The following is a 19,747-nucleotide window of genomic DNA, read 5'->3' as shown; positions in this document are numbered from 1 at the left end:
GGTAGTGCAGTGGATAGGAATCTGCCTGCCAATGCAGGGGATGTGGGTTGAATCCCTGGTTTGGAAAGATTCCACATGACTCAGAGCAACTAAGCCCATGCATGACAACTACTGAAGCCCGTGAGTTCTAGGGCTCTTGACTAAGCCTGAATGCTGCAACCACCGAGCCTGAGCTCTAGAGCCCGTGAAACTACTGAGCCCTTATGTCTCAACTACCAAATGCTTGTGTGCCTAGAGCCTGTGCTCTGCGACAAGAGAAGCCATCGCAATGAGAAGCCCAGGCACCAGAACCAAACAAAGAGTAACTCCTGCTCACTGCAACAAGAGAAAGCCCTCACAAAGCAGTGAACACCCAGTGCAGCAGAAAATAAATAAAGAATACTAACCTGTGTGTAGGTGTGTGTATATGAATAAAACAAACAACATGTAACTAAAAGAATAAGTGCCTTACAATAGGGAAGAAATTTTTTGTGAGAGGAAATGTTAAAAACTAGCAATGATCTGCTTGCCTTACTACGTATCAGAATGGACTTCAAAGCTCTATAGCAAATCAGCATGACAGACACATAGAGTAGGAAGTAGATTGGTGGAAATTGAATGAAATATCCAAATTAGAGTCCATTGTGTGTGAGAACTTAAAATATATGAAAAATGGACTTCCCCAGTGGTACAGTGGATAAGAATCCACATGCCAGTGCAGGGGGCAGGGGTTCCATCCCTGGTCCGGGAAGATTCCACAGGCCTTGGAGCACCTAAGCCTGTGCGCCACAACTACTGAAGCTCCAGGGCTCTTGAGCCGCTACTACTGAGCCCAGGTGCTGGAGCTACTGAAGCCTGTGCACCCAGAGCCTGTGGTCCACAATGAGGGGAGCCCCCGCAGTGAGAAGCCCGTGCACCGCAACAAGGAGTAGCCCCCACTCACCGCAACTAGAGAAAACCTATGCATGGCAATGAAGACCCAATGCAGCCAAAAAAAAAAAAAAAGGGGTAAAACCACTAAAAAATATATGTGAAAGGTATTGCAATCAAATGAAATGGGAAAATGAGACTTTTATTATTTATGTATTTATTTCTACTGTGGGAAGATTGTATTAGTATTACTGTGTTGAGTGCTGTGGATGACTGGGATATGGTAGAAACAATGGGATTTTTGAATTACAGTTTTCTACATCAAACCACCAAAAGTTGCAAGTAATACATGAGTTTAGTAATTTCATGATATAAAAGCAATAAACAAAAATCAGCTGAGTTTCTATACACTAATAAAGAAGTATCAGAAAAATTAAGAAAACAACACATTTACAATTGCATTAAAAAGAACAAATACCTAGGTATGAATTTAACCAATGATGTGAAAGACCTGCACAATGAAAACTGTAAGACACTTCAATAAAGAAACTGAAGAAGAAACAAACAAAAATATCCTGAGAACTTGCCTGGTGGTACAGAGGCTAAGACTCCCCGCTCCCAATGCAGGGGGCCTAGGGTTAATCTCTGGTCAGGGAACTAGATGCCACATGCTGCAAGTGAAAAAAAGATCCTGTGTATTGCAACTAATACCCAACACAGTCAAGTAAATAAATATGTAAATAAAAGTCAATATTAAAAAGGAAAATATTCTATAATCAGGCATTGGAAGAATATTGTTAAGATGTTCCTCCAGTTAAAGCACCTTACACATTCGATTCAATCTCTAACACAATTAAAATGGCATTTTTCACATTTTTCACAAAACAGAACTAACAATTCTGTCATGTGTGAGGAACCAAAAAGGACCCCCAAAAGGCAAAGTGATCTTACAAAAGGAGAGCACAGCTGGAATCAACTGGCTGACTTCAAACTAAACTATGAAACTACAGGAATCAGAAAAGTATGGATTTGGCACAAAAACAGGCACATGCACCAAAGCAATAAAATAGAGAACCCAGAAATAAACATGTGTATGTGATCAATTAATTTAAGAAAGATGCCAAAGGCATATACTGGGGAAAGTCTTCTCAATAAATGATGTCAAGGAAAGTAGGTACCACATACCAAAGACCCTGGAAACTGTCTATGCCACAAACAAAACTACCTGAAGTCCAGAATATTCTACATTGCCCCCTTCCTTTGCTGGCTCCTCTGAAAATGGACCCCTTCTTAGCAGTCAGCCACATACAAGAAGCTTCTCCCCACTTTTTCTTCAGCTTTTACTGCCAAGGTGGCATGTTCCAGTGGGTTCTGAAAACACTGGGCTTCTGTCTGCATGGACGAGGCTTGGTGTTGTCCAGAAGCTGAAGCTCCAGTATATTCTGAGGAGACTGACCTTTCACCATTGTGGACTTGGCCAGGTATTGTCCTGAAGCCAACACCCTGCAAATCCCAGATCTAGTCCATCCAAAGTTGTGATGCTAATTGGCCTTTCAGGAATCCACATGTTATTAAGAGACAGTGTGAGAAGATTACAGAAGGAGCGACCATGGCTGGGATGCTTGGATAACCAGGTATGCAGCCCCTAGAGCCCTGGTTCCACCCTGGGTGGGGTTGGAATGTTGGGGCATCCTCTCCTCAGGCTCCAGGGCAGCTCAGGACTGCAGAGTTCTGGCTCTGTGGGGGCCTGGGCTCCATTCCTGCTTTATATCAGTTTCCCCGCAACAGGATTCCTTTGATAGGTGTTGATGGTACATAGATGTCTATTCATGTGGAAGACATAAGCTTCTTTTTTTGTAAACAAAGACTTTGTGGCTCTAGAAAGACAATTTCCTCTGTCTTGGTTATTTTGTTTTTAATTGAGACACAATTTTATTTTTCTTATAGCTTTTCATTTTGACATAACTTTTGATTTGCAGTTGTGAGGAATTCCCGTATGTCCTTCACCCAGATTCCCTATATGTTAACAATGTACCACATTTACTTTTTCTCTCTTGATATATTTCTCTTAGCATAAGTTTAATAATAACTTCTTCATATTTATACTAAATATTATATATTAATATATGATACTAATAGTAAATATAATCTAATACAGCATAGTAAACTTAGTACATTAGATAGCCTCTCAGATTTTCTGTCCATATTTCTCTGATCATCTTGATAAATTTTATAACATTACCTAACATACTTTGCACCTTGCTGATGTTCCTCTAAGACTTCTAAAGTCTAGATCCTCATCCTCATTCTCCCTCTTTTTTCTCCTACGATTTACTTGAATGAACTGGTCGTTTGACCTATAGCATGCCCACAGCCTCTGCTTACTGTTTGCATCCTCATGGTGCTGTGCAACCCATTCCTCTCCCCCTCTGTGTTCCTTGAAGCCTGGTTTATTCAGTGTAGAAGCTTGATCAGATTCAGGTTTGATTTTCTTGGCAAGAATATTTCATATGGTTGGATTCTAATTCTTTCATACTTTCTTTACTTAGTAGCTGGAATACTTCCACAAGGAGATTATTATCAACTATTTCGTCATCCTGTCTCGATAGTTACTTTTGCAGAAAGGAGTCAGTGAATTCTGGTACCAGCCTCAGTAATTAAAAGTCATATGGGCTTGTTATAATTTATGAAGAACTGCATCTGAATATCAAACAGGATTCATTGGGAAATCAGATTTACTGGAAGTGATTCACAAATATCATTATCAGGCCATTATTATCTCCTTCACTTAGCTGTGCCTCATGACTTCTGTTTAACTAAACCCTGTTCATGATTTTTGATAAACTTTAAGGTGTTCATTTAAAATGAGTAATAATGTAACAGTGAATCACATTTACTTATTTACTTTTATATTGAAGAGCAGGAGAGCAACAGAGAAATTTGTCACTTTTGTTTGAGAACACAGTTAAATTTATTCTTATCTGACTCTTTCCCTATGGTTGATTAACCAGCTGTGTTTAATTTTGAAAGCTTATAAAATTGAGTTTCTTATCAGCACAAAACAAGGCATTTTATAATACAGCATCTGAAGTTAAAAGTCTTTTAGGTCCAAGGAGATTATTTTTACAGTTTTTCATTAGAGCTGACTTTCTATAGTTGAAAACTACATTTCCAAGACCAGAATAACTAGTATTCTGGATGGAATCTAGATTTTGTACATGTAGAAAGTACAACTGGAGCTCCGTTATGTGGGGTGGAGTGGCAGGGCATGAGATAATGGGGTTCCCAGCAGATGGTGTCATTTTTCCTGATCCTGCAACTTCCTGCAGTAGAATTGCAGTGCACCCCATCACAGCGCGGGGTTTCCCAGGTGGCGCTAGTGGTAAAGAATCCGCCGGCCAATGCAGAAGGTATGAGACATGAGACATGGGTTCGCTTACTGGGTGGGGAAGATCCCCTGGAGGAGGAAATGGCAACCCACTCCAGTATTCTTGCCTGTAGAATCCTGTGAACAGAGGAGCCTGGCGGGCTACAGTTCATGGGGTTGCAAAGGGTTGGACACGACTGAAGTGACTTAGAACACACACAGTCACAGCAGAGGTAGTCTTACTAAGGGTTCCTTGGAATTCTGCTTTGGTCCTGTTCCTCCAGCCCTACCAGTGACATTGTGAACCACACACAAAAAAATCACCTTCTACTTATATCAATTTGAATGATTTCTGTTATCTGTAACCTATTTCTCACTAACAATAAAGATATTGATTTTTGTGTATTGTTTTTGTACTGAGCCATCTTACTCTATTGGCAGTAATAATTTTTCAGTAATTCTCTGGAAGTTCCTAGTTAAAAATTGTTCAGTTTTCAACTTCTCTTTGCTATTTCCTTCTTCATTTCTCTTGAATATTTGCACCTTATATTGGTAGGCAATGATGAACATTTTGTTGTTTTTCTAACTTTAGTGGGAAAGTTTTTTTATCTTTCCCAACTGAAAATAATTCTGACTTTGAAGATTACAGATATATAACATTATGAAGATATTCATCTTTTCCCATTTTATTAAGAACTTCTAACCTAAAAACATTAAGAATGTAAATTGATTTTTAGAAAAAATTTTTTCCAACATCTATGGAAATGATTATGTTTCTCTTTTTCCTATTCATATGGTGAGTTATATTAATAGATTTCCTAATATTGTATCATCCTGCATTCCTTGAAAAAATTACACTTGGTTATGGTATCTTATTTTTTTTACTGCTTCACTGGATTCTTATTGCAAATATATTGTGATTTTTGCACTGATATTCAAAAGTGGGTAGTTTTCCTTTTCTGTACTATTTTTTTTTTCTCAGTTTTCCTACTGATGCAATGCTTGCTTTATGAAATAGCTAGAAAGATTTCCTTATTTTCTGTGCTTAGTTCTGAAACAGAGCAGGACCATATGGTCCTTGCCCCTCTATCATGTTCTCTGCCTGCCTTTTGCTTGTGGAAAACTTTAATAATAGAATAAGTTTAATCAGAGAAGTAAGAAATGTGGAAACAAAGGAAAACATCTAAGGAGATCAAACAATGATAATGTAGTCATCAAGCATAATCAAGCACCTTTAGTTCTTTCTCAAGGGCTGTAGATAAATATTCTGAGCCATGTCCTGTGAGCTGTCTTATAGACACTAAAACACCAGGTGGAAAAGTTAACTGCATGATACCCAGGACTCGAGTTACCACAATTCCAAGAATTGATCACAAAGAAATGGGAACAAATGGACCCCGGAACTGAAGACTAACTGTACCTAAAACAACCAAGATAATGCTAGTCAGACCACTAATAACCAATTTGAAGAAGACTGTTAGAGATGACTGTGCTGTTTCTGCATGTTGCCCACCCCACCCCCACTCTGCCTTAAATACCCTCACCCCCTACTTGGGGGGCGGGGCAGGGGACTGAGTCGACCTTTGGACAAGCGTCTGCCACCCTCTCCCACCAGTTGCCGGTGTCTGAAATAAAGCAAACTTTCCTTTCCACCAACCTGGCTTGCTTATTTGCTTTTGAGCAGCGGATTCCCCATGCATACCTTTAAATTATCTGCTGGTGATTTTGGGGAGAGAGTGTGTCGAGGGTAAATGACAGCTTTCTTTATTCTATGTTACTCTGTGCTACTTGGTGTATTTAGATTTTCCATCTTTTCTAGGGTCAGTTTTGATCCATTTCATACAAGTTTTCAAATATATTTGCATATATGTGAGCAAAACCAAATATATATATATTTTTATACACACACACACATATATATTTCTGCTGTGTCTGGTTATTTCTTCCTTTCCTATTCGGTGTGTTTGTGCTTTCTCCTTTTAAAAACAGTTAGGCTTACTAACAGTTAATCTATTAGTTGATTTTCAAAAATCAGTTCTTGTATTTGCTGTTTCAAGTTATAAAAATTCACTATTTTGTGATTTTCTCTATATTAATTTCTTCCTTCTAACATTTCTTCATAATATATTCTTTTGCATCCTCAGTTCAGTAATTTTTGTTCTTTCTTGTTTATTAACATAAGCATTTTAGACTATGACGTTTCTCTTGGTGTTTAACTATATAATTTCATATGTGAGGTAATAACAGTAATAGTGGTGAATAAATCAGCCTCTCATGAAAACAGTTTACAACTATGTATGAACACACAGTCTTCTGAAAACAAACATTTTACACACATATGGTTTCCTATAACAAATATTTTTAATTTCAGTGTTATAAGACAATGATCCATGGAAGTATTAAAAAAAAATCTTTCAGTAGAGACTTCCCTGGAGGTCCAATGATTAAGACCCTGAGCTTCCACTTCAGGGAGCAAAGAGTTCAATCCCTGGTCAGGAAGCTAGGATCCTGTATGTCATGTGGTGTGGCTAAAAAATAATTGAAAGAGGGAAAAAAATCTTTGAGTACTGTGGGAATGCTCCTTGGTCTTTTTAGTTGACTGATCCAGACAAATGGTCAATTCTGCAAGCACAAGGTCCAGAAAAAAAGTAGATTTCACTAAATTTTTGAGTAACTTATATGTAAGTATTTTTGCTATTTTCTATCTATTAGATAGATAGAAATAGATAGCTATCTATCTATTTCTAACCTATTAGATAGGTTCCCTATCTAATAATATTCAGTGGTTGGTTTATGACTCTGCTTTCTTAAAGCCTCTGTGTCAGTGGTCTCCCTTTCTTTCAAGGTAATTTGTTACATTGTTAACTAAGGGTTATAGCTTTTGTCTTCAGTCATAATTTTTAACCAAGATCAAATTAGTGCATATCAAGCGTATATTTTTCTGATTGCAGTGTTAGAATTATTTTACTATTTCACCGTTGAGTATAGTCATTAATTAGGTTTCTTGTGAATATTTGAAACTTTTTCCGGTCCTTAGGAATTTCATTTATCCATTGAAGCATAGATGCTCACTAAGAGTTGAAAAATTGCATCAGGTGGTGGGTTTGGGTGTTCATTGCACTATGTTTTTTTAATGCTTTCCTGTGTATTTAAATATTTTCATAGTAAAAAGCTGGAAAAAGTCAGACCTGTTTATATAATTATGAGACATCTAGGAATGCTTCAGAAATGATAAAAGAAGAAAGTCAGTCAGTCATGGGAAAGGACACAGTAGCTGTTTGAATTAAAAGCAGACAGTGACTCTGTTGTTTTTCCTCATGGACAGTGGAAATTGCTCGTGTGTGACAGGAAGTAGGTCAGGAGTACAGGAGGGTATGACTTTGTAGGAGACTATGCAGCTACTTCCCCTTGCTTGTCTTTAAGAGCTACAGGTGTAGCATGGTGCAAGTGAGATGGCTATCCCTTTGGCTGGAGGCAGGAGACAGTGGAATGGTTTCTCAAACAGATCTAGGAGCAGCTGCAACACACAGCACCGTGCAGGGTTAGTAGGATGGTGTCCAGTAGGCTTCCCGGGTGGCACTAGTGGTAAAGAACTCAACTGCCAATGCAGGACATGTAAGAGATAGGGGTTTGAAGTCCTGGGTTGGGAAGATCCCCTGGAGGAGAGCAGGGCACTCCACTCCAGTATTTTTGCCTGGAAAATACCGTGGACAGAGGAGCCTGGTGGGCTACAGTCCATAGGGTTACAAAGAGTCGGACATGACCAAAACAACTTAGCACACATGTCCAGGTATAAATTAGGTTCTGTCTATACAGTGGACCTGATGAACTCCGTAGGTTCCCTCTGTGGTAAAGGCTCTGCCTTGCATCTTGCCCAGAGCAATTCCATTAGAACTTTGAGCACAAGGCAGGGAGGGGCCCTGGAGTTCATGGAGCCCAGCCAGGTTATTACTCTTCTGGGAACGGTCAGTTCATGCCAACCTAGCACTTAACAAAAGTAGGGGATTTTCCATCAGAGAAACAGACTTTAAGACATTGGTCAGGCAAATTTCCCTGATAGTAAAAAGTCATGCACACAAAAAAGAGTTGGTACCCACTATATCCAGAGCCATACTGAGACTATTCAGACTTTAGGGTCGTTTCCAGAGTGCCACGCATGATAACATCTAGGGGAGTGGGTTCTGGATTCTGACCTGAATTTAAATCCTGACTCTTCCATCCATATGTAACTTTGGAAACAAGTGCCATATTAGTCTCTGTGCCTCCATCTTCTTGGTGGATTGGGTATCATGATAACAGCACCTAACTCACAGGATCTGCTTGGAGGATTCAAGGAAAGGTGTAAAGCGTGTGGAACAGCACATAGTAAATGTTCAGTTAATGTTCACTTGTATTATTTAGCCTAGTTGTGTTGCATCCTCTTTGACAAGCCACATGCTCTTCATTTTGTAGTCACTTGGCTACCTTAAACAGAACAAGTTACCTCAGGGCTAAGAAACAGCCACTCTTGGATCTTCCTGGTCACCCAGCTGCAGAGGGTTTTCAGACTCTCAGGAGCTTCTTGCCTTTTTAGGTTCATCAAAACCATTACATTCGCCAGACAGAAAAGGAGAAATATCGTATGACATCCCTTATAGGCTTTCCTGGTGGCTCAGATGGTAAAGACTCTGCCTGCAATGCAGGAGACCTGGGTTTGATCCTTTCGTTGGGAAGATCCCCTAGAGGGCATGGCACACTCCACTATTCTTGCCTGGAGAATCCCCATGGACAGAGAAGCCTGAAGGGGTCCATGGGGTTGCAGAGTCAGACATGAGAGACTAAGCACAACATAGCACATGGATGGAATATAAAAAGAAATGATACAAATGAATTTACTTACAAAACAGAGACTCACAGACTTAGAAAACGAAGTTACGGTTGCTGGGGAAAAGGACTAGTTAGGGACTTTGGGAAGGTCGTGTACACACAGCTGTATTTACAATGGATAACCAACAAGGAGTTACTGTATAGCACATGGAACTCTGCTCAATGTTTTGTGCCAGCCTGGATGGCAGGGAGTTTGGGGGAGAATGGATAAATGTATTTTTATGACTGAATCCCTTGGCTGTTCACCTGAAACTGCCACAACATTGTTAATTGGCTTTACCTCAATACAAAAGAAAAAATTGAGAGCTTGGAAAAACAAACCAAAACAAACCAAAACTTTACATTCTCAGCTGAGAGGACTCTGACCCTTGCTCTTGGGTTCTGTGGGAGAGGGAGCAAGTGCACCATCCCATGGCAATGGCCTTGGAGTCTGTCCTCCTGTCTTTTCCTTCTGAGCTATAGGTGTAATTGTGGGTCATGAGATTCACTTAGTGCAACCACAGATGGCCCCAGGGGACCTGCTAGATTATCCTTCATCTACATTCAGGAATAATATCCCTAAAATATCCTTTGGTATAAGCCATTTTGGGGGAGACTATGACTCCATGTGTCTGTAGTACATAGATGTGTTTGGATGGTTTCCCAATTTCTATGGAATTTTGAAACTTGGAACCCTAAGTGCTGATTCACTGAGGGAAACTTTTCCCTCTCTGGAGCGATGGTGTGAGGTTTCTCTGGAGACTCATTATAGCACTCTGATAACAAGGCCCCAGCTACCTCAAATCCCTTGGCTGTTGACTGCTCTAACTTTAAAGCTGGAAGTTTGCCCTTTCATCCTCCTGTTGCAGAGCATAGTAACTTTGGAAAAGCTGAATGAGTCTGGTTGAGAGAGTGAGGGAAAAATGGTAGGCAAGGCCCTTCCAAGGGCTGGAACAGTGGGGTTATGAGCATGGGCATTGTGTGACTGTGATGGGCAGGAGTGGGCCACACTCGAAGAGCTGCAGGACAATTCCCCTCTGTCCCTTTCCTAGAAATCTCTGCCTGTCCCTGTTCTTGTTCAATGAGCTTGCCCCACCCCGAGTGGGCTTCTCAAAACCTGGGCCCAATTCTAGGGGTGGGCCCCCATACCTATGGCCTTTCTCTGTTCAATGTTACCTCTTTAGATGGGCTTTTCCTGCTCATCTTAAGATAGACCCTCTTCTTATCCTTTTCTGTCCCCTTACTCTGCTTATTTTTTTTCTTTAAATTTTTTATTGCAGGGTATTGGCTTTACAACATTGTGCTGGTTTCTCCCATACATCAACATGAATCAGCCACAGGTACACATATGTCTCCTCCCTCTTGAACCTCCCTCCCATCTCCCACTACTTATTTAGTTTTATTCATAACCCTACCTGATATTTTATTTATGTATTTATATTTGTCTGTCTTCCCTCAGTTCAGTTCAGTTCAGTCACTCAGTTGTGTCTGACTCTTTGTAATCCCATGGACTGCAGTATGCTAGGCTTCCCTGTTCATCACCAACTCCTGGAGCTTACTCAAACTCACGTCCATTGAGTCAGTGATGCCATCCAACCATCTTATCCTCTGTTGTCCCCTTCTCTTCCTGCCTTCAATCTTTCCCAGTATCAGGGTCTTTTTCAATGAGTCAGTTCTTCAAATCAGGTGGCCAAAGTATTGGAGTTTCAGCTTCAGCATCAGTCCTTCCAATGAATATTCAGGACTGATTTCCTTTAGGATGGACTGGTTGGATCTCCTTGCAGTGCAAGGGACTCTCAAGAGTCTTCTCTAACACCACAGTTCAAAAGCATCAATTTTTCGGCACTCAGCTTTCTTTATAGTCCAATTCTCACATCCATACATGACTACTGGAAAAACCATAGCTTTGACTATACGGACCTTTGAGGGGAAAGTAATGTCTCTACTTTTCCCTACTAGAAGGAAAACTCTGTGGGGGCACAGATGGGTGTGTTCATCATTGTGTATTTAGAACAGGCTTGGCATTGAGGAGGTACTAAGTAGGCATTTTTAAATGAAAATAAGAAAGCAAAGCACTTCTTTCCCAGAGGAGCTGTTGCATGGAGGAGAGTAGCTGTTGGGTTGGGGTGGAAGGGGAGATGTACATTTCTTGCAGCATTTTGCAGGAGGTTTGGGTATGGGATTCAGGAGTGCCTTTTGAGAAGAGGACATGAGGCATGAGAAAACTAAGGGTGAGTCATTTAAACCAATTCCCATCCTCTTGGGATGATTGACCTCTCTTTGAGAATGATACCAGTTAACTTGAGTTGTCTTCAACACCTCTGGTTGTTCCAATGAGACGAGCTTAATATGTGCTCATCTTTGGGCCTCAGAAATGGGACCTAAAGTGATCTGAAGTATGGAGGATGAATACTCAAGAATATAGGCTTGCTTCTAGCCAGACAGGACCACTTGTTGTTTAAAGCCCAATGGTGGGCTTCCCTGGAGGCTCAGTGGTAAAGAATCCACCTACCAATGTCAGAAACATGAGTTCAATCCCTGATCTGGAAAGATCCCACATGCCATGGGGCAACTGAGCCTGTGTGCCACAACTACTGAAGCCAGTGTGCCCTAGAGGCCATGCTCTGCAACAAGAGACGACACTGCAATGAGAAGCCCTTGCAAGCAATTAGAGAGACATCCCCACTCTCCACAACTAGAGAAAGCTCATATGCAACAATGAAGATTCAGCACAACCACCTTTGGTCTTCCTGCTTTTGCTTCTGCTATTTCTCCTAACAAGAGTGCTCTTCCTGCTCTTGCCCCTTTCCAACTGCTACCCTCTCTTCTAGACTAAGTTCAAATTCTTTTGTGAAGCTTTCCCAGCCATCATGGGGAACAGCAAAATTTCCTTCCTCTAAACTCCTTTAAATCTTACTATTCACGCTTTCATGACATTTCATTTCAGTTGCCCAGTCATGTCCGACTCTGCAACACCATTGACTGCAGCACGCCAGGCCTCCCTGTCCATCACCAACACCCGGAACCTACTGAAACTCATGTCCATCGTGTCAGTGATGCCATCCAACCATCTCATCTCATATCATCCCCTTCTCCTCCCACCTTCAATCTTTCCCAGCATCAGGGTCTTTTCCAGTGAGTCAGTTCTTCAAATCAGGTGGCCAAAGTATTGGAATTTCAGCTTCAGCATCAATCCTTCCAATGAATATTCAGGACTGATTTCCTTTAGGATGGACTGGTTGCATCTCCTTGCTGTCCAAGAGACTCTCCAGAGTCTTCTGCAACACCACAGTTCAAAAACATCAATTCTTTGGCACTCAGCTTTCTTTATGATCCAACTCCCACACCCATACATGACTACTGGAAAAACCATAGCTCTGACTAGATGGACCTTTGTTGGCAAAGTAATGTCTCTGCTTTTTAATAAGCTATCTAGGTTGGTCATAGCTTTTCTTCCAAGGAGCAAGCATCTTTTAATTTCATGGCTGCTGTCACCATCTGCAGTGATTTTGGAGCCCCCCCAAATAAAGTCTGTCACTATTTCCATTATTTCCCCATCTATTTGCCTGAAGTGATGGGTACAGATGCCATGATCTTAGTTCTCTGAATGTTGAGTTTTAAGCCAACTTTTCACTCTCCTCTTTCATTTTCATCAAGAGGCTCTTTAGTTCTTCTTCGCTTTCTGCCATAAGGGTGGTGTCATCTGCATATCTGAGGTTACTGATATTTCTCCTGACAATCATGATTCCAGCTTGTGCTTCATCCAGCCCGGCATTTCACATGATGTACTCAGCACATAAGTTAAATAAGTGGGGTGACAACATAGAACCATTCAACTTCAGTTTCTTCAGCATTACTGGTTGGGGCATAGAATTGGATTACCATGATATTGAATGGTTTGCCTTGGAAACAAACAGAGATCATTCTGTCGTTTTTGATATTGCATCCAAGTACTGCACTTTGGACTCTTTTGTTGACTATGATGGCTACTCCATTTCTTCAAAGGGATTCTTGCCCACAGTAGTAGATATAATGGTCATCTGAGTTAAATTCATCTGTTTGACCACTTCCAGTTTACCTTGATTCATGGACCTAACATTCCGGGTTCCTATGCAATATTGCTCTTTACAGCATTGGACTTTACTTCCATCACCTGTCACATCCACAACTGGGTATTGCGTTTGCTTTGGCTCTGTCTCTTCTTTCTTTCTGTTGTTATTTTTCCAGTCTTCTCGAGTAGCATGTTGGGCACCTACCAACCTGGGGAGTTCATCTTTCAGTGTCCTATCTTTTTGCCTTTTCATACCGTTCATGGGGTTCTCAGGTAAGAATACTGAAGTCGTTTGCCATTCCCTTCTCCAGTGGACCATGTTTTGTCAGAACTCTCCGCTTTGACCCGTCTGTCTTGGGTGGCCCTACACGACGGCATGGCTAATACTTTCATTGAGCTAGACAAGGCTGTGGTCCATGTGATCAGATTGGTTAGTTTTCTGTGATGGTGGTTTTTGTTCTGCTTGCCCTCTGATGGAGAAGGATAAGAGGCTTATGGAAGCTTCCTGATGGGAGAGACTGACTGAGGGGGAAACTGGGTCTTGTTCTGATGGGTGGGGCCATGTTCAGTAAATCTTTAGTCCAGTTTTCTGTTGATGGGCAGGGCTGTGTTCCCTCCCTGTTGCTTGACATGAGGCCAAAGGATGGTGGAGGTAATGAAGATGATGGCGACCTCCTTCAAAAGGCGCAATCACGCACTGCTGCACTCAGTGCCCCCACCCTGCAGCAGCCCACTGCCGGTCCACGCCTCAGCCGGAGCCTCCTGGACACTCGTGGGCATGTTGGGTCAGTTTCTTGTGGGGTCACTGCTTCTTTCTCCTGGGTCCTGATGGGCACAAGGTTTTGTTTGTGCCCTCCAAGAGTCTGTTTCCTCAGTCCTGTGTAAGTTCTGGTGGTTCTATGGTGGGGTTAATGCTGACCTCCTCCAAGAGGGTTTATGTCATACCCAGGTCTGTTGCACCCAGAGCCCCTGCGGCAGGCCACTGCTGACCCGTACCTCCACAGGAGACACTCAGACACAGTTCTGGCTCAGTCTCTGTGGGTTGGGCATGCATTTCATGCTATCAAGCCGGATAGCTCTCCTTTGGTATTTGCTCAATCCTTTGTTCTGTGAGCAGGCCAGGCTGTGTTGGTTAGATTGTTAGGTTGTTAGGTTAGAGCCTTTTGCGGAAAGTTCTCTTTTCTGAAGTTGCAGTTAAGCGTGTATTCTGTAGGGTTTTTTTTCTTTTTTCTCTCCCAGTTGTGTTATGTTGCCTTCTGAGATTCCAAAACTCCCCATAGACCCACCTGTGAGAGGGTTTCCTATTGTGTGGAAACTTCTCTTCCTTCATGACTCCCTCCCCAGGCCAGGTCTCCATCCTTAACTCTTTTGTCTCTCTTTTTGTCTTTTCTATTTTGTCCTACCTCCTTGTGAACAGAATGCGCTGCCTTTCTGGGTGCCTGGTGTCCTCCGCCAGTGTTCAGAAGTTGTTCTGTGGAAGTTACTCAGCATTCGGATGATCTTTTGATGAATTTGTGGGGGAGAAAGTGGCCTCCCCGTCCTATTCCTCTGCCATCTTGACTCAGCAGTGACATTTGGCCAGGAACAATTTGGGGGCAACTCAAGTACTAACTAACTTACTAACTAGCTAACTAACTAACTGAAGTCTTTGGCTTCTCAGGTCTTCAAAAGTCATCCTTCCCTTTGGTGCTTAAGATCACAAGTGCCCAAGCTCAGACCCTGATCCACAACTGAAGGTTCAGCTATGGACTGGTTCCCCGCCCTTGTAATTCCCAGAGGAATGCTTATGCTTTCTGCCTAGTCCTGCTGGTTCTGGAGTTCTGCTAGGCCATCTTGTGACCAGCTTCTTCAACTGCTCCCGCTTTCCCCATACCTCCTCACCCCAAGTGCAGATGAAGGCCCCTCTGTTATCTGTCCAAGCACATCAGAGACCACCTATAGTACCTGCCAAAACTTTGGGAAATGAAGGAATTCTAGTATAGGAAAGAGGGAGGAAAATCCCATAGAACAAGATACAGGAAGTTGTAAGAGTCCACCAGCCACCTACCTACACAGGCTATTTTTTTTCTTTTGTACTTTCCTCATCTCATTCTGCTCCCATCTGGCCATAAACCTACCTTTTGCCATGTAGTACCCTTGCCTATATCTCTCTCTGTTTCTTTCATCTCTGGGTGCAGGATTCTGATCTTTGAGACCCAGGAAGAAGGTAAAACCCCATTTTAGCCCCATACTGACTTCCCAGGACACATCTTATTCTGCAGAGACAGATCTCATTCCATAATGCAAGCTGTTTCTATGTCATGAAGGAGAGCGGTGTAGCTCTGTCTGTCTTAAGTCATTGTTTTGGCTTTGCTGCCATAAAGCCATTGAAATGTTTCCCCAAACAAACATACCCTGTTCCCAAAATTGAATCTGAAAATTGCTGATAATTTTTAAATAAATTATTCTGGCTTTTAGACATTACATTTTCAAAACTCTGAGGATTCTATCTCATTAGAACACTCCAGTACACTTTTGTTTCTTTAACGGTGTTTGTACTTTACAGAAATTGGCAGAATAATAAAGCATCTAGGAGGATATTAATGGTGTCTTCTGACAAAAGCCAGGGGAATCTGTCCCTCCCTTTTGAAGGCTCCAAAAGTGTCTGGGGGTGGGTGTGTCATTTTTTAAGAGAGTCACATCAACAAAAATGTACCTAGGAGTGATGAGCATTTCAGAATGATGCTTTGTTAATTTGCATGAGAAACAGGACTGCTAGACCTATTTCTAGAAAATTCTGGAGAATTATCTGCTCCGTGCATTCTCTCCCTCTGCTCCCTTCCTTCTAGTCAGTACCATTCCCTGAGATCTCTTTGATCCTTTGTAGAAGAAAAGTGTGTTCTTCCCTCTTAGAGAGTGGCTGTCTAGTCTGAAGAAATCTTGGGAAGCAAGCAATACTTCAGAAATAGATAAAAATTCCTCCCTGGTCATTCTGCCTGTCAGGGAGCAGGCACTGGGCTGCTCACTGGATGAGCCCAAAGTCATCCAAAAGGGCAGGGGTGGCCACCCTCTGGATATGATTATCCTTCCTGGGACAGAGCCCTTGGGAACTATGAGACAATGGCAGTCTTGAGGTGTGCTCCCGTCCTCTACCGCTAGAGGTCTGCCATGAGCTGGTGAGGAAGGCAAGTCATGGACAGAGTAAAAGGTGAGACGTTGGGGGTGAGGGGGGTGGGGAGGTGCTGTAAGTGAGATTACTTACCAAGAACTTAGAAATAAGGGAAATGGATGGTCTTGATCAGTGGTTCTTAACGTTTTATGAGTTAAAAATCCAGTTGAGAGTTTGACTCTTCCCACCCCTGCAGCCATTGAAATTAAAAGATGGTTTCTCAGAAGAAAAGCTATGACAATCTAGACAGTGTATTAAGAAGCAGAGACATTACTTTGCTGACAAAGGTCTGTATAGTCAAAGCTATGGTTTTTCCAGTAGTCATGTATGGATGTGAGAGTTGGACCATAAAGAAGGCTGAGCACTGAAGAATTGATGCTTTTGAATTGTGGTGGTGGAGAAGACTCTTGAGAGTCCCTTGGACTGCAAGGAGATCAAACCAGTCAATCCTAAAGGAAATCAACACTGTATATTCATTGGAAGGACTGAAGCTGAAGCTCCAATATTTTGGCCACCTGATGCAAAGAGCCAACTCGTTAGAAAAGATTCTGATGCTGGGAAAGATTGAAGGCAGGAGGAGAAGGGGGCAACAGAGGACATGATGGTCTGATGGCATTACCAAATCAATGGACATGAGTTTGAGCAAACTCCAAGAGATGGTGAAGGACAGGGAAGCCTGGTGTGCTGCAGTTTATGGGGCTGCAAAGAGTCAGACATGACCGAGCGATAAACAACAACAATGCCCTAATCTACATAGGCACACTATTTTGCATACAACATAAGGGTTTTCCCAGAAAACCCTGAAGTTCATCTATGGACCTTCTTCTTTAGACTATGAACTCCTGGAGGGCAAGGATTGTCCTTGTGCGCTGATGTGTGTCCTGTGCCTACCCAAAGTGCCTGAGATAAAGGAAGCGCTGATAAATATTTGTTGAGAGCTAAAAGGCAGAAGCAAACCTGTATTTGCTTGACAGAAGCCAGGCCAGGGTGTGCAAATGCCAGTGGCATCAGTGCCATGAGGGGCTTTGATAGTGACAGCCCTGTCACTGTTCTGGACCTGATGGTGTGTGAGCTCTTCACCCTTCCGACCCTCTGGTGTGCTGACCTGAGACATGTAGGTCAATGGTGGTCTGAGGAAGAGATGAGAAGTGACATTTTGAGGATCCTCACACTGCTACCTGGTTTTTGCAATGGCATGATATCAACTTATTCTAAATGCTTCTCTAAAGTCATCATTCAGCTGCATTTACTGAGCTTGATAAACGCTGAGGACTGAATGGCCATAACAGCTGGTCTGGGTCACTTAAAAGTCCTCTGCCACTGCTAGAGAGGCAACAAGAGGGACCACTGTTATCAGTGCCATCTTTAGAAACTTCTGTATCACTGACACCCTGTGAGTCATGCTGAACACAGTCATGCTGCTCATAGTTGGCTCAGGGCTAAGTTCTGTAAGTTCAGGATGGGATGGGACTCCATAGTAAAGAGAACTGAGTCCCAAATATCGGAAGCTTAATTGAAAAGGGTCTATCAATTTGGAAGTCCACAAATTCAGATTCTCCCAAAGTGCTGCCAGAATGACAGATACACAGTGAACTGAAGGTTTGGTGCTGAGCACAACCCACCATTCACACACTGTCTTGCCTGGTGGTGAGCTCCCTGTGAGGGAGTCCAGAGTCCTTCCCTGAGACTGATCCTCAGTTTGGGGCCACTTGTGTGCATCAGATCTATTTTTATGTCCTTGAATCAAAACGAGTCCCTTTGAACCCCTGGGAAAGCCCTTATTTTATATGCAACTTTGTATATGCAAAGAGAAATGAGGGGGCACTTCTTACCTCTATTTCCTACAGAATTCAAGGCACTAATTAACATAATGGGTGCTCTGGGGTGTGAGCTCAGAATGTGTGTCAGTAGGTAGATAGACGCTATTTGCTTTTCCCAGCTGCACTGAAACCCCAACTCTAGCCCAGCTGAAATATGCTGCTGGTCTAGTTTAATAATAGCTCTTCCCTGGTGGCTCAGATGGTAAAGTGTCTGCCTACAGTGTGGGATACCCGGGTTCAATCCCTGGGTTGGGAAGATCTCCTGGAGAAGGAAATGGCAACCCACTCCAGTATTCTTGCCTGGAAAATCCCATGGATGGAGGAGCCTGGTAGGCTACAGTCCATGGGGTCTCAAAGAGTTGGACATGACTGAGTGACTTCACTTTCTTTCTAGTTTAATAATAGACATTTTGCCATATTTTATTTTTTTAAGAATTTTTATGTAGACCATTTTAAGAGTATTTAACTTGTTACAGTATTGTTTCTGTTTTACTTAATTTTTCTTGGCCATGAGCCATGTGGGATCTTAGCTCCTCAACCAGGGTTCAAACCTGAACCCCCTAATTTGGAAGGCAAAGTCTTAACCACTGGACCACCAGGGAAGTCCCATGCCTTATTCGTAAAAATTGCCTAATGGCTTTTTCTTCATTCTTGTTCTTCATTACCTTTCCATATATTTGGCACTGTTGATGCTCCTGTCATCTTGAATTTCTCCTCCCCTGCTTGCTAAACCTGCATGATTCTGCTTCTGTTGGTTTGCTCTTTATTCTCCAGGGGCTTTCACTGAGCCCCATGCTGTTTTTCTTTCTCTACATAAATTTCTCCACAGTGTACAGTTTTGTATCTACCTGTTGCTCTCTCACTTACTAACTTAATTACTCCTGTTCACTCATTACTCAGCCTCTCTCTCACCCTCCCTTATGTGGTACTCGGCTTAGAGAACACCAAGATGAATAAAATCCAGTTTCTGCTTTCAGGGAGTCATATAACCAATAAGTGGTAGCCTGACTCAATATCTGGCTTTTGCATGCATTCCAGTGCTCTTTGCCCTCTGTGTAAAGACTCTAAGTTACACATGCACACTCAATTTTAATCTCACATCTTCCATGACTCCTTTGCCTGCACCTCTATCCTTCACTGATTTTCTTCTCCATCAAACTGTTCTGGTCAGGAGAACTGGGTTTTATACCTTCCTCAATTTAGCTTTATTGACTACGCCAAAGCCTTCGACTGAGTGATCACAATAAACTGTGGAAAATTCTGAAGGAGATGGGAATACCATACCACCTGACCTGCCTCTTGAGAAACCTGTATGCAGGTCAGGAAGCAACAGTTAGAACTGGACATGGAACAACAGACTGGTTCCAAATAGGAAAAGGAGTACGCCAAGGCTGTATATTGTCACCCTTCTTATTTAACGTATATGCAGAGTACATCATGAGAAACGCTGGGCTGGAGGAAGCCTAAGCTGGAATCAAGATTGCCGGGAGAAATATCAGTAACCTCAGATATGCAGATGACACCACCCTTATGGCAGAAAGTGAAAAGGAACTAAAAAGCCTCTTGATGAAAGTGAAAGAGGAGATTGAAAAAGTTGGCTTAAAGCTCAACATTCAGAAAACTAAGATCATGGCATCTGGTCCCATCACCTCATGGGAAATAGATGG

The sequence above is a fragment of the Dama dama genome, chromosome 12 (genome assembly GCF_033118175.1).
Source record: "Dama dama isolate Ldn47 chromosome 12, ASM3311817v1, whole genome shotgun sequence".
NCBI lineage: Eukaryota > Metazoa > Chordata > Mammalia > Artiodactyla > Cervidae > Dama > Dama dama.
The sequence above is the reverse complement of the archived record's forward strand: the minus strand, read 5'-3'. Positions refer to the sequence as shown.